Genomic DNA, 12,965 nt, shown 5'->3' with positions numbered 1-12,965 from the left:
AACTTTTAAGTTTTAGTCAAACAAGTTAATGGGTGGGCAGCCATGGGTCAACCAGCAGGCAGTCAATTTACTCCCAAAAAGGAGGGCTGGCATCTTCTATGTATTGAGGTAGGAAACTCTGTATCTTCTCTGCTTTGCAAGTTTAACTGGTGCCAACCAGGTATCCCAAGCAGCAGCAAATGAAGAATGACCCCAGGAAAAAGGCAAGAACCATCACAGGATCCCTTTCTCCACCACCCACCTGAGCAGGCAACCTTGTGGTCTTGGTTGGACCCTTCTTGGAAGAACATTACCACTTGGAATAGAGTATCCGATATAATCAATTCACAAGGTCAATTGGTGTTGACTGCCAGCAAAGACAGCAGAGTTATCCTTTCCAGTATTATGCCAGTGTTGGACTGGGGTGTACAAAGTTATTAAAAAAAAACACAACACCAGGTTAAAGTCCAACAGGTTTAATTGGAAGCACTACTCCATCAGGTGGTTGTGGAGTACACAATTGTAAGACAAATGAAGCCCTTTTGAGGGAGGGAGGGTTAACATTCTGACTTGCTTGGGGGAGGGGAAAGCATTTCGCATATGACAGACCTAGAAGTATGGGTTTTTCTGTATGCTGTGAAATGTTAACACCACAGCATGTGGCTTTTGTTGTTGATTTGTTCAAAATTTAGAAGTCATCCTGGTGTTAGGCCTGGCTTTCTGCTGGACAATATGTACTCTGGAGAAATCCAAAATCAGCAAGGTGGATCCAATCCATGACCCTGGAGTTAATGGAGGTCTCCAACATTGGTTCTCATCCAATATGCCAAATTTGACATTCAATTCCTGAATTGTAGCTCAGCTTCACTGCTGAATCAGAAGGTTGTGGATTATAATTTTGTTTCATAGTTTTGAGCAAACATGCCAACATGGTGTTAGGGAGTGCTGCACTGTTTGAGGTGCAGTCTTTCAAATGAGAAATTAAGTCTGGACCTTCTTGGTTTAAGATGAAAGATCCTATGGCACACTTTCAAAGAAAAGTAAGCCATATTATTCTAGCCAAGAATGATCGTTCCATGTACATCACAAAAACAGATTGTCTGGTTTTTGCCTGTTTGAATTTGCTATGCGTAAATTTGTTACCAGTTTTCAACATTACACAATTCAAAATACTTCAGTACTTACAGAATGTTTTAAGATGTTCTGAAATGCAATATATAAATGCAAGTTTCTCCCTTCTTTTCAAATCATATTTTCATTTACATTATCTCTGCAATCTCCTTTAGCCTAATTAATCCTGCACTGGAAACACCAAATGTCCTTTTCTCCAATTGGCCTGATGTGATTCTATCTCCCCTTACTTTATCATTAGTGGCCAAACATGCAGCCTGGATCCTCCTTATTTGAATTGCTTCCCCAAAAGCATCTACTTCTCCAATTCTCTCTTTTTAAAATTCATCTCTTCACTAAGCTTTAGATTACCATAATTTGATATCTTAGCTCAAACATTTGTTTTCGTTAATAAAAGCAGAAAATACTGGAAAAACTCAGTCTCTCCACTGAACAACTTCTCACCCTCAGTAACTTGAACCTCCATCTCAACTCAACATGCTCCTTCTCCTCACAGTTCATTGCCTTCTTCTTCCCTCTCTAATCTCTTCCACAATATAAACCTGTGTTCACGGACACCTTTAGAAACTTCTCAAATGCCCTCAATACTCCCCCATAAGACTCTCACTAATCCCCCAAAAAGGCCAATACAATTCCTGGTCTCTCCAAATCCCTCTTTCCCCGCCCAGCACTACTTCAGTTTGTGTCCTCTCTCCCAATCCACTTACAAATGAACATTGCTGTCATGTAATGAAATAGATTGGATAGCATGCATATTTTTGAAATATAATTCTCAACTAACCAAATTGATTTTCAGGAGTTCATACATAGCTAGATATAACAGTTTGTGCTGAGGAAATAATTTCAAAGCACAACAAGAAAAGCTCTGCGTCAAGGTTTTGTAACAAGTTAGCACAGCAGCTTAAAAGTCTTTCCTGCTTGATAACAAGTTCCCTTTAACAAATACCAAAAAATTCCAATGATCCATTAAAGTATCTTTTTAGTAAAGTCATTCTTATTTGACATATTGTAATATAATCAAGTAAATTATTAACTACAGTAATCCTACCCTTTGTAATCAGTATAATTGGGATATAGTTGCATTTCAATTTGATGTCATTGACATTTGATCTTTCAGTAGCAAGCTTAACATAATACATTCGCTTTGCCAGTTAATATTGATATTCATCTGGTTATTCAGAAAAGAATTCTAAGTTTATTTCAGACAATAGTCTGAATAGTTCCTGATGTCATTCAGAAGTCAGAATCTAAGTCAGCACTCCCTCAACACTACTCCGAATTTTACAGATAAATTATACGAACTTAGTTTCCATTGGAATCCATATCATTCTGACTCAGTGGCAACAGAATTCCCACTGAACCAATCAAGTTCCCTTTGTGCATAGCACAAAAGGAAGCCATGTAGCCTATACTGTCTGTTTGAAAACACTATCTCATTAGTTCTACCCCTCTGCACTTTCCCCGCAGCTCTGCAATTTTTCCCCGTTAAGTATTTGTCCAATTCACATTTGAAATTAATATTGAATCTGCTTCCAACAACCATCAAGCAGTGCACTCCAACTCATAACAAACTGTTGTGTAAAATAAATCTCTTCCCTTTGGTTCTTTTATCAACGACCAAAAACCTGTGTCCTCTGGTTACTGACTCTCCTGCTCATGAAAACAATTCATTCCCGTTTCCTCTGTCAGAGCCCTCATAATTTTGAACACTGTTTTAATTCACTATCTTTCAGGGCTACAATTGGTAAGTTTATTTTAAACTAGCTGCAATTCAACTCATGTCAATTTTGTTGCAAATTATATTCAAAATTATTTTTTTCAACAGAGGTTAAAGGCAACTGCTGGAAAAAATCTGAGAACAACAGAAAATTCTGGGCATATTGTTCTAAGCTCCCACCATCCAAAGTGTTTGTGTAATCCTATTTCACCAACGGGTAATTCTGAGTGACTGTCTTCATGGAGTTCTCTCCAGTTTTCAGAGAGTTTCCTTCGTCTACCATTTGTAATAAAGACTGTTCTGCTGACTCTTCATATATGCCCTTGCTAGAATAAGGCTCCTGGAATCCAAAGAAAACTGAGAAATGCTTCTCTCTGACTAGAAACTGTATCCACCCCACATCCAACTGTTGTAGCTTGCAAAGTCAAATAGCCTTTTCACCCTGCTGGGCAAACTGAACTTCTGCTGTCAGTCTATGACACTTACTGATTTGTAGAGAAGCCAATAACCTAATTGCAAAAAGAATTACTTCCTCTGCCCTCTTCCCATAACAAGGTGAAACACATTTTGTGTCCACATAAAAGTAAACCTTAGCTATTCTTGACCTAAACTCCATTTACTTCCAATACAAAATACACAGTTCATACTACAGCTCTTTCCAACCCAACATTCTGATCATTTTCTTGTGAATCACTATACTCATTGCAAACCCAGGGACGGTTGTCATTGTCTCCAAGCATAAATACCTGGTGCTTTCTTCTTAGTAAAACAATCTAAGTCCTACTTAAAACCGCCCAGATTAATTTAGGCAGACTTCAAACAGATCACATGACCCTCTTTCTTTACCCAATGTTTTAAAGAACGAATCACAAAACTTCATGCTTGCAAAAATGCTCAGCTAGTCTGGTAGCACATGTGGAGAGAGAAACTGGTCTGTGTCCTTCCTTCAGAGATTCATGACTATCCAAAACATCTGGAGGACAGGACTGATGCATGTCCAAACTAATTGATTTGAAGACTGGGACTGTTAGGTTGTTAAAGTCGAAAAGTGTGGCGCTGGAAAAGCATAGCAGGTCAGGTAACATCCGAGGAGCAGGAGATTCAATGTTTTAGGCATAAATCCTGATTAAGGACTTATGCCTGAAAATTCGACTCTCCTGCTCCTCGGATGCTGCCTGACCTGCTCTATATTTTCAGTGCCACACTTTTCGACTCTTAACTCTCCAGCACCTGCAGTCCTCATTTTCTGAAGGTTATTAAGGCCATTAATTAAATTAATAGATACTCAGATCCAATAAATAATCTAAAATTTCTCACACAAACTTCAATTAGAAGATGATTTGTGAAAATTGCAGCTGTAAACACGTTTGATCAGTATCCGTAGGTGTATCATCGGTATCAGTGCCAAATTATTACTTTTAAGCATTGAGAAATATTTTGATTAGATTAGATTACATTACATTACATTACAGTGTGGAAACAGGCCCTTCGGCCCAACAAGTCCACACCAACCCTCCAAAGAGTAACTCATCCAGACCCATTCCCCTACATTTACCTTTTCACCTAAGACTATGGGCAATTTAGCATGGCCAATTCACCTAACCTGCACATTTTTGGACTGTGGGAGGAAACCGGAACACCCGGAGCAAACCCACACAGACAGTGCAAACTCCACACAGTCAGTCGCCTGAGTCGGGAATTGAACCCAGGTCTCTGGCGCTGTGAGGCAGCAGTGCTAACCACTGTGCCACTGTGCCGCCCTAAAGAAAGTTCTGGGACATGCCCAGCTGCCACTGTGTGTAGGATCTCATCTATATGAATTCATTAACTGTAAACTCCGAGCATTCTTGTAAATTCACTTCCAAAATATTCTGGAGATAGAAACAGGATCGGAAGTGGGGTGACAGGAGATTTGGCAACACTGGTTGGGTATCTTCCCAGAGGTTTAGTCAAAGTACTTCTTACCCCAATCCCCTAACCAGTCAAACAACCTTTATGACTCCAACATTGTATAACTGACACATGAAAATGTTGAAAAAAAAACAAAAACAAAAAAAAGACACAAGCATTTTTAAAGCTTTTTATGATTTTTCTTTCCCAGGTCACACTCAGTCACGTTTTGGTGATTATTTATTAATCCCTGGACATTCCAGGACAATCTTAGACAGTCGATAACCCTGGCCTGCAGTGAAGATGCCTTTTGCTAATTGTTACAAAAATTATGCAAGGATTCCCATATTACTTAGGTGATGATGTGTTGCAAACCTTTGCTCCATTTGTGGATGAGTGCCATGCCCATACAAACGTCCTGAAATTTCTTCAATTTGTTGTGGCAGAGGAATTTTTATTTTGTTCGCAAATTAGGGAGAAAGCCCATATCATGTTTGTTAGAGTAGTTAACATCATTGTGAAACGTAAGGAATTACTTTATTAATAAATACGTACATAAGAAATGGAAATCCTAGATGTTAGATTTATCCGAGAACACAACTCATGTTCTGGTTGGTACTTGTTCCCAAAAAACAGTGTTGCCACACATTTTAGTGTTTTAAAAAAAATAGTTCTGGTGGTGCAATGACTTTGATTTCTGGTGCTCTACTGCTTCAAAGCAAATAATTACTTTGCCAGTATGAGATTCCTGCTTCAATTTTAATGCCTGTTGTTATTTTAAATACTTTAACTTCAGTTGTCAGTGTTATAAAATGTGGACAATTGTGTTTTGAATTCCATCATCCAATTTTGTATCTATGAGTTGCATAGAATGAAATGGTTTCTCAGAAGGATCAAAAGCAGATATAAAATAGTCCCAAATATCACCTGATCACATGGGTTGGCCAACTCTCTCAAAACCAATGTGGACTATACAAGAGACAGCCTGAGCTGAAATTAACTATTTTTTCCCCCAAGGCAATTAAACCAGTTAATTCCCTCCATAGAATACAAGAAAGGTCCGTAGGACTTTTCTGATTTACAACAATGAAAATCTTCACCTGTTGCAGATGGAACATTACCTGCAGTATCCTGTGCCTGCAGCCATTTCTTGAAATCACATGGAGTGAATCGGTGACTGGGGCGGGGACTCAGTGAGGTACGGGACACCTTGCAGAGACCTTGCAGAAATCCTAGAGCTGTGTTTGAAGGCCCCTTGTACACCAGGTGAATTCCAAGTAATTTCTTTTTATTCTTTTTGTAACTCAAAATGGCACTGGATTGTGTCAACAAAATACTTTTCATTGTATCTTTTGAGATATGTGACAATAAGTAACTTAGAAATCTTTCACTTCCACTTCTGGCTGAATACTCATACCAATGCTTCGGCCTTAGCTTTTGCACTGATGGCATTTTAAGGACAATAAATTGATGTTTGGGGATCAGAACTCAGCACTCTATTTTTCCAATTATATTCCTGAACAATTCCCTTAAAAAATAATTGAAAAATTATTTTTAAAAAACGTGCATCTTCTTGATCCCTACCAATCTCTTGAGCTGCAGGGTTAGTTCGGCAAGAATGAGGAAATTACCACAGCGGGACTCGCTGTTTCCCTCCCATCCAAAATAAATGTAATGTCCAGTGTTTACTGCTAAATTCCCGAAAAACTATGTTGATCTCTCTACTCTTAGACCCATCTCCTGTATCTGGATGCATTGTTCTTCAAAACACAGCTCCCATAACTTGAGTCAATGAAATGTTTAGTGCCAGTCTTAAACTATCTGTTGAATGGTGTTGAAAAGCGTGGTGCTGCAAAGCACAGCCGGTTAGGCAGTATCCAAGGAGCAGGAGAGTCGATGTTTCGAACAGGAGCTCTTCATCAGGAACGAGGGGGTAGCCCAAGGGGGCTGAGAGATAAATGAGGGGGGGCTGGCAGAGTGGGGAAGGTAGCTGGACATGTGATAGTTAGATGAAGGTGGGGGTTGGGGTTAATAGGTTGGAGAGGGGAGTGGAGTGGATAGGTGGGGAGGAAGATGGACAGGTAGGACAGTTCAAGAGGGTGGTGCTGAGTTGGAAAGTTGGATCAGGGATAAAGGAGGGGGGGTGGAGGGGAACAGAAGGAAGTGGTGAAATCAACATCGATCCCATGTGGTTGGAGAGTTCCAAGGCAGAAGATGAGGCATTCTTCTTCCAGGCATGGGGTGGCTAGAGTTTGGCAGTGGAGGAGACTCAGGACTTGCATGACTTTGGCAGAATTGGAGGGGAAGTTAAAGTGTACAGCCACAGGGAGGTGGGGTTGTTTAGTGCATGTGTCCTGGAGATGTTCTCTAAAACATTCCACAAATTAGCATCCCGCCTCCCCAATGTAGAAGAGACCAAACCGAGAGCAACGGACACAGTAGATGATTATGCAGAAGTACAGATGTGGAAGGATCCTTTGGGGCCTTGGACGGAGGTGAGGGGGGAGGTGTGGGCATAGGTTTTGCACATTTTGCTGTGGCAGGGAAGATGCTGGGAGGGGAAGGTGGGTTGGTCAGGGGCATGGACCTAACAAGGGAGTCACAAGGGAATGGCCTCTGCAGAATGTAGATAAGACTGGGGAGAGAAAGATATCCCTGGTAGTGGGGTTTGTTTGTAGGTGGCAGAAATGGCGGAGGATGATGTGTTGTATTTGGAGGTTGGTGGGATGGAAGATGAGGACGGGGGGATTCTATCGTTGTTGCATTGGGAGAGGTGGGGTTCAAGGGTGCAGGTGTGGGAAGTGGAGGAGGTATGCTGGAGGGCATGTCAACCACATGGGAGGGAAAGATGTGGTCCTGGAAGTAGGAGGCCATCCAGGATTTTCTGTGGTGGAATTGGGAATAAGGGATAGTATTTTTACAGGCAGCAGGATGGGAGGAGGTGTCATCCAGGTAGTTGTGGGAGTCGGTGGGTTTGAAGTAGATGTCCATGTTGAGTCAGTTGCTGAAATTGGAAATAGAGGGGTCTGGGAAAGGGAAAGGGAGGGAGATGTCTGAGATGGTCCAGGTGAAAATGGAGGTCAGGGTGGAAGGTGAACCCCACCACTGCAATCGCAATGCCCTCCAGCTCATCTCCTCTGCTTCACGAACCTCTGCCCTTGAACCCCAACCCTTCAATCACAAGAAGGACAGAAACCCCCTCGTCCTCAGCTTCCACTCCACCAACCTCTGGATACAATGCAACATCCTCCACCATTTCCTCCACCTACAAACAGACCTCACCACTAGATATATATTTTGCCTGCATTCTGCAGAGACCATATCCTCCGCGACTCCCTAGTCCCACCAACCCACTCTCCACTCCCAGCACCTTCTCCTGCCACCATGAGAAGTGCAAAACCTGCAGCCTCTCCTCTGTTCAAGGCCCCAAAAGACCCTTCCACATCTGACAGAAATTTAACTTAACTTGCTCTCACATCATCTACTGTGTCCGTTTCTCTCGATGTGGTCTCCTCTACATTGGGGGAGACAGGATGCCAATTTGTGGAACGTTTCAGAAAACATCTCTGGGACACACTCACTAAATGATCCCACTGCCCTGTGGCCATACAGTTTGACTCCCCCTTCCACTCCACCTCCTCCAAAGCCAAACTCTAGCCACCCGACGACTGGAGGAAGAAGGCCTCATCTTCTGCCTTGGAACACTCCAACCACAGGGGATCAATGTTGACTTCCCCAGTTTCCTCATTTCCTTTCCCCCCACATTGTGCCAGATCCAACCTTCCAACTCGGCACCGCCCTCTTGAACTGTCTCATCCATCCGTCTTCCTTCCTACCTATCCGTTCCACCCTCCTCTCCGACCATTCACCACCATCATCTTCATCCCAAATATCACATTCCCAGCTACCTTACCCCCAGCCCTCCACCCCCGATATATCTCTCAGCCCCTTTGGGCCATCCCCTCATTCCTGATGAAGGGCTCATGCCCAAAACGTTGATTTCTCCAGCTCCTCAGATGCTGCCTGACCTGTTGTGCTTTTCCAGCACCACATTTTTCGACTCTGATCTCCAGCATCTGCAGTCCTCACTTTCTCCTGTCTGTTGAATGGTGCCTATGAAATGGCAGAGCAAATCTGAAAGGCAAAATGGCTTACTCAAGCTGTAGGCGAAAGTGGGTACTGTAGATGCTGGAGATTAGAGTCAAGATTAGAATGGTCCTGGAAAAGCACAGCAGGTCAGGCAGCATCCGAGGGGCAGGAAAATCAATGTTTGGACAAAAGCCTTTCATCAGGAATAATGAAGGGCTTTTGCTCGAAACAAATGATCCCTGATGAAGGACTTTTGCCGGAAATGTCGATTTTCCTGCTCCTCGGATGCTGCCTGACCTGCTATGCTTTTCCAGCACCACTCTGAACTCTACTCAAGCTGTAGCATAATTTATCTTATTTTGCATATCTTATATTTCTTGTCAGAAAAATTATGGGAGGTCAAGCAGGGATGTGTTAAATGACAGCGTGACAGATCACAAGCTCAACAATCAAGGATAAATCAAATTTTCCTCTGCTCAATGATAGGGCATTTTGGGTAATTGAATTTGTTGTCCTAGCTTAATCTGCAGTTTGCTTCTGCACAGCTCCCTTTTGGAAAACAGTGTGGCTACATTTAACATTTATCCCAAAGCAGGAATTAAATTTAAACACAACAAATACATTTGTAAATAATTTATTCAAGTACAGTAAGGAAATTCTTGTTTCAACTTAAATTGTCCAATGGGAATACTGCTGCATAAATATTTGATTAAAATAGCTAAGAAATTTGAACATCCCAGATAATATGTTGCATTACATCCTCTGTGTTAAAAAAAATCAGGAGCAAATTACTGTAGATGTTGGAATCTGTACTGAAAACATAAAATACTAGAGATCACAGCAGGTCAGACAGGATCAATAGAGAGAGAGCAAGCAAATGTTTTATGTCTAGATGACTCTTCACCAGAGCCAAAGTGAAGTGTGGAGGGGACAGCATTTAGGCTAATAGTTTGGGGCAGGGCGGATATTGGGTGTAGGGCATTGGTGGAAAAAAGATGTTGATAGTTCAGATTGTGAGGATGGCAGAACAATGGTGTATCTAAACTGCCAGACTTGAAAAGGACAGACAGTTCCCCTGAATAGGGAGAGCATAGAGAGGACAAGCTAAAAGGAAGGGAAGAAATGGTTCACAATTTGAAGGTGTTGAAGTCCAGAAGGCTGTGAAGTGCCTAGTCTGAAGATGGGATGTTGTTCTACCAGTTTGCAGTGTGATTCACTGGAACACTACAGCACGCTGAGTTCAGACATGTGGGCATGTGAGCAGGACACAGTGTTAAAATGACCAGGAAGGTTGGGGGTCACACGTACACAGAATGGAGGTGTTCTGCAAAACGGTCATCAAGTCTGCATTTTGTTCCTTCAATGTAGAATACGCCATATTTGGTGCAGCGAATCCAATACACAAGATTGGAGGTGATATAGGTGAATGCTGCTTCAGCTGGAAAGAATGTTTCAGCTCTTGGTGCGTAGGGAGGAGGTGAAGGGGCAGGTGATAAAAATCACCTTTCTTTCCGTTTCTGATAATGATCTGGAAGTGCCAGTGTTGGATGGGGTGGACAAAGTTAAAAATCACAACACCAGGTTATAGTCCAACAGACTTATTTGGAAGTACTAGCTTTCAGAGTACTGCTCCTTCATCAGGTAGCTGTGGAACCGGATCATAAAACACAGAATTTATAGCAAAAGATTTCAGTGTCATGCAACTGAAACAATATATTGAACAAACCTAGATATCTGTCAAGTCTTTCATCTTTTAGAGTGGGTTGTAGATTATAGTTGTTACACTGTGGCTTGTTCCACGTGTATACTTACACCAACGAGTCATTTGGACAGCATGTGAATTTGGAACACTGCATAGTTTCCTTCTCATGACTGCAGATGTACAGATTGACTTGTAATATTACTGAAACACTTCCAGCTATGCATGGCTCAGGTAATGCATTCCTCAAATGACTATTTGTTTGTTGAAGCCTTTTATGATATTCTGCTTTCTCAAAAGTTACATCTTCTGATACAAAAATCATGGAAATCAAATTTGGGTCCAAACACGCAATCTGTTACTGAACTGCTCTTTTGAGGAGTTTACAGTTTTGAGTTTGGAACTATTTTTACAGTGATATAACACAGCAGTAAAAGCAAGGTAAACAGGTGTGACCAAGTGGCCAATGACCTAAGCAACTCGGTCTCCCATAAAATTGGACACTCTAAATTAAATACAACTTCTGCAAGCAAGGTCTGATGGAATGCAAAGAGACCAAGGTTACCACAGGTCCAAAGCCAAGATCAGCCCAGACCTGTATTGCATAATGAACAGAGGGACAATGAGAGAGTATTTAGGACCTGAAACTCATTGAAAAAGGTACTTAGCCAGAACAATAGAGAGACATTACGTTTGTGTATTCCCAGTTTCAGCCAGACTCCTTCGTACCATGGAGTAATCAAATCTTGGAAAGGATGTGAGTATATATAGAATGACCTGGCCTAACTCCTGCCATGTGACCCCATTATCTGAAGCCAGAGAACCGTCTAGAACGGCTCATAAAGGGGGTATAGAATGGGACACCAGGTATCCGTTCCCTTAGTGTAGACTTGACTGATGAAGGCTCTGTGTGAGACCCACTGTTGTCGACCCTGAGTGCAGCCATCAGTGGAGCTCAGGGAATTGAATCCAGCTGCCCAATGAAATTCATCAGAACAGGCTGTTCTGAGTTTTTACCTGCAGCCAGCCTAGTTCAGAGAAGAGTTACCTCAAATTGTTGTGTCAGAGTTGTTTCTTTAATTTGTCAGTGTTTCAATAAAACTAAGTTCGAACTGCAGTCCTGTTTTTGTCTCATACAGTCAGAGTACTTGGGTAAGTGGGTTTTTGACCAATACACTGCTTGAAGTGTCGACATAGACAATGCAGAGAATTAATTTGTCATCAGCTGCCATTTCTGCCACCTCTAGCGAGATGTCATCACCAGTCACCTCTTCCTCTACTCTCCCTTGTCAGCTTTCCACAGGGACCATTCCCTCCTGGACACCCTGGTTCACACTTACTTTTCTCCCAAAAACCCCTCGATCAGTAGGAGCAGGATCATGCATGACACGGATCTTTTGCTCTCGATTCTGTGTCTTATGATCCTGCACAAGAGCTACCTGGTGAAGGAACAGCGCTCCAAAAGCTAGTACTTCCAAATAAACCTGTTGGACTTTAACCTGGTGTTCTGTGATTTTTAACAGATTTCTCTTCACAGATGCTGTCAGACTTGCTGAGCTTTTCCAGCAACTTCTGTTTTTTCTTTGAGTTAATTTGCCATATTGATGCCATATCATCTGATTGAATTCCTTGACCAATGCAATTGCAACTGGGACATAATTCATTTTCAAATGTTTATAGGGAGAACATTTTAAAATTAATGTAACTAAAACCTCTTCAGTTCTTGACTAACATTAAAAATTTAACTGACATCTGAAGGTGATGTATTGCTGAGCTGAGTTCTGTGCATCCATGGAAGTGAATTCTGACGAGAGGAGGAGGTGAATTTCTTGTTTCAGTGAAAAGCTGTAGAATGTCCGTTAGTGGCTTCACAATTAACAAGATGTTCAACAAAATTGCACACTCAGAAATGTCATGCTCCAAAATTCCACCTTCCTGCAAATGCATTAAATGTTGGTTAGCTTTTTGACTTGATTCTGCTCATTTGGGGTGCTTTGAAGTCAGGTACAATGTGCATTGATGTTATTTGTTATTGTTTTATTCCAAAAAGTCTTACCTCAGACAAAATACCACCTGATTAGTTTGTTAGGAGAAGTTAAGTCATTATGTTCCGCTGCTAAAGGCAGCTGTCAGCTTTGGTGTCTTATTTACATCAACAACGAGTTACTAATGAAGGCTAAGCCCAGAGGTCAGCTCAGTTTAGTCCCAGATATAATCTATCATCGCAACTCATAATTATCAATTTGGTGTCTTCTCAGGTCTCTACCTGGAGTTCTTTCTTATTACCATGATGCTTAGCGTTGTCTACTTTTGCCACTCAAAATAGAATTATTACCATGTTCTTCTCTCTTGAAGCTTTCAAGCTTCTTCTTTCCACAAGCTATTAACTACCTAGAATGTTACAGCCTGTACGAAGTCCCACATCCTGATCACTGGGGCAGCTAAAAGTAATGTGTTCAT

Source organism: Chiloscyllium punctatum, chromosome 38, assembly GCF_047496795.1.
Source record: "Chiloscyllium punctatum isolate Juve2018m chromosome 38, sChiPun1.3, whole genome shotgun sequence".
Classification (NCBI taxonomy): domain Eukaryota; kingdom Metazoa; phylum Chordata; class Chondrichthyes; order Orectolobiformes; family Hemiscylliidae; genus Chiloscyllium; species Chiloscyllium punctatum.
This window is presented reverse-complemented; position numbering follows the sequence as displayed.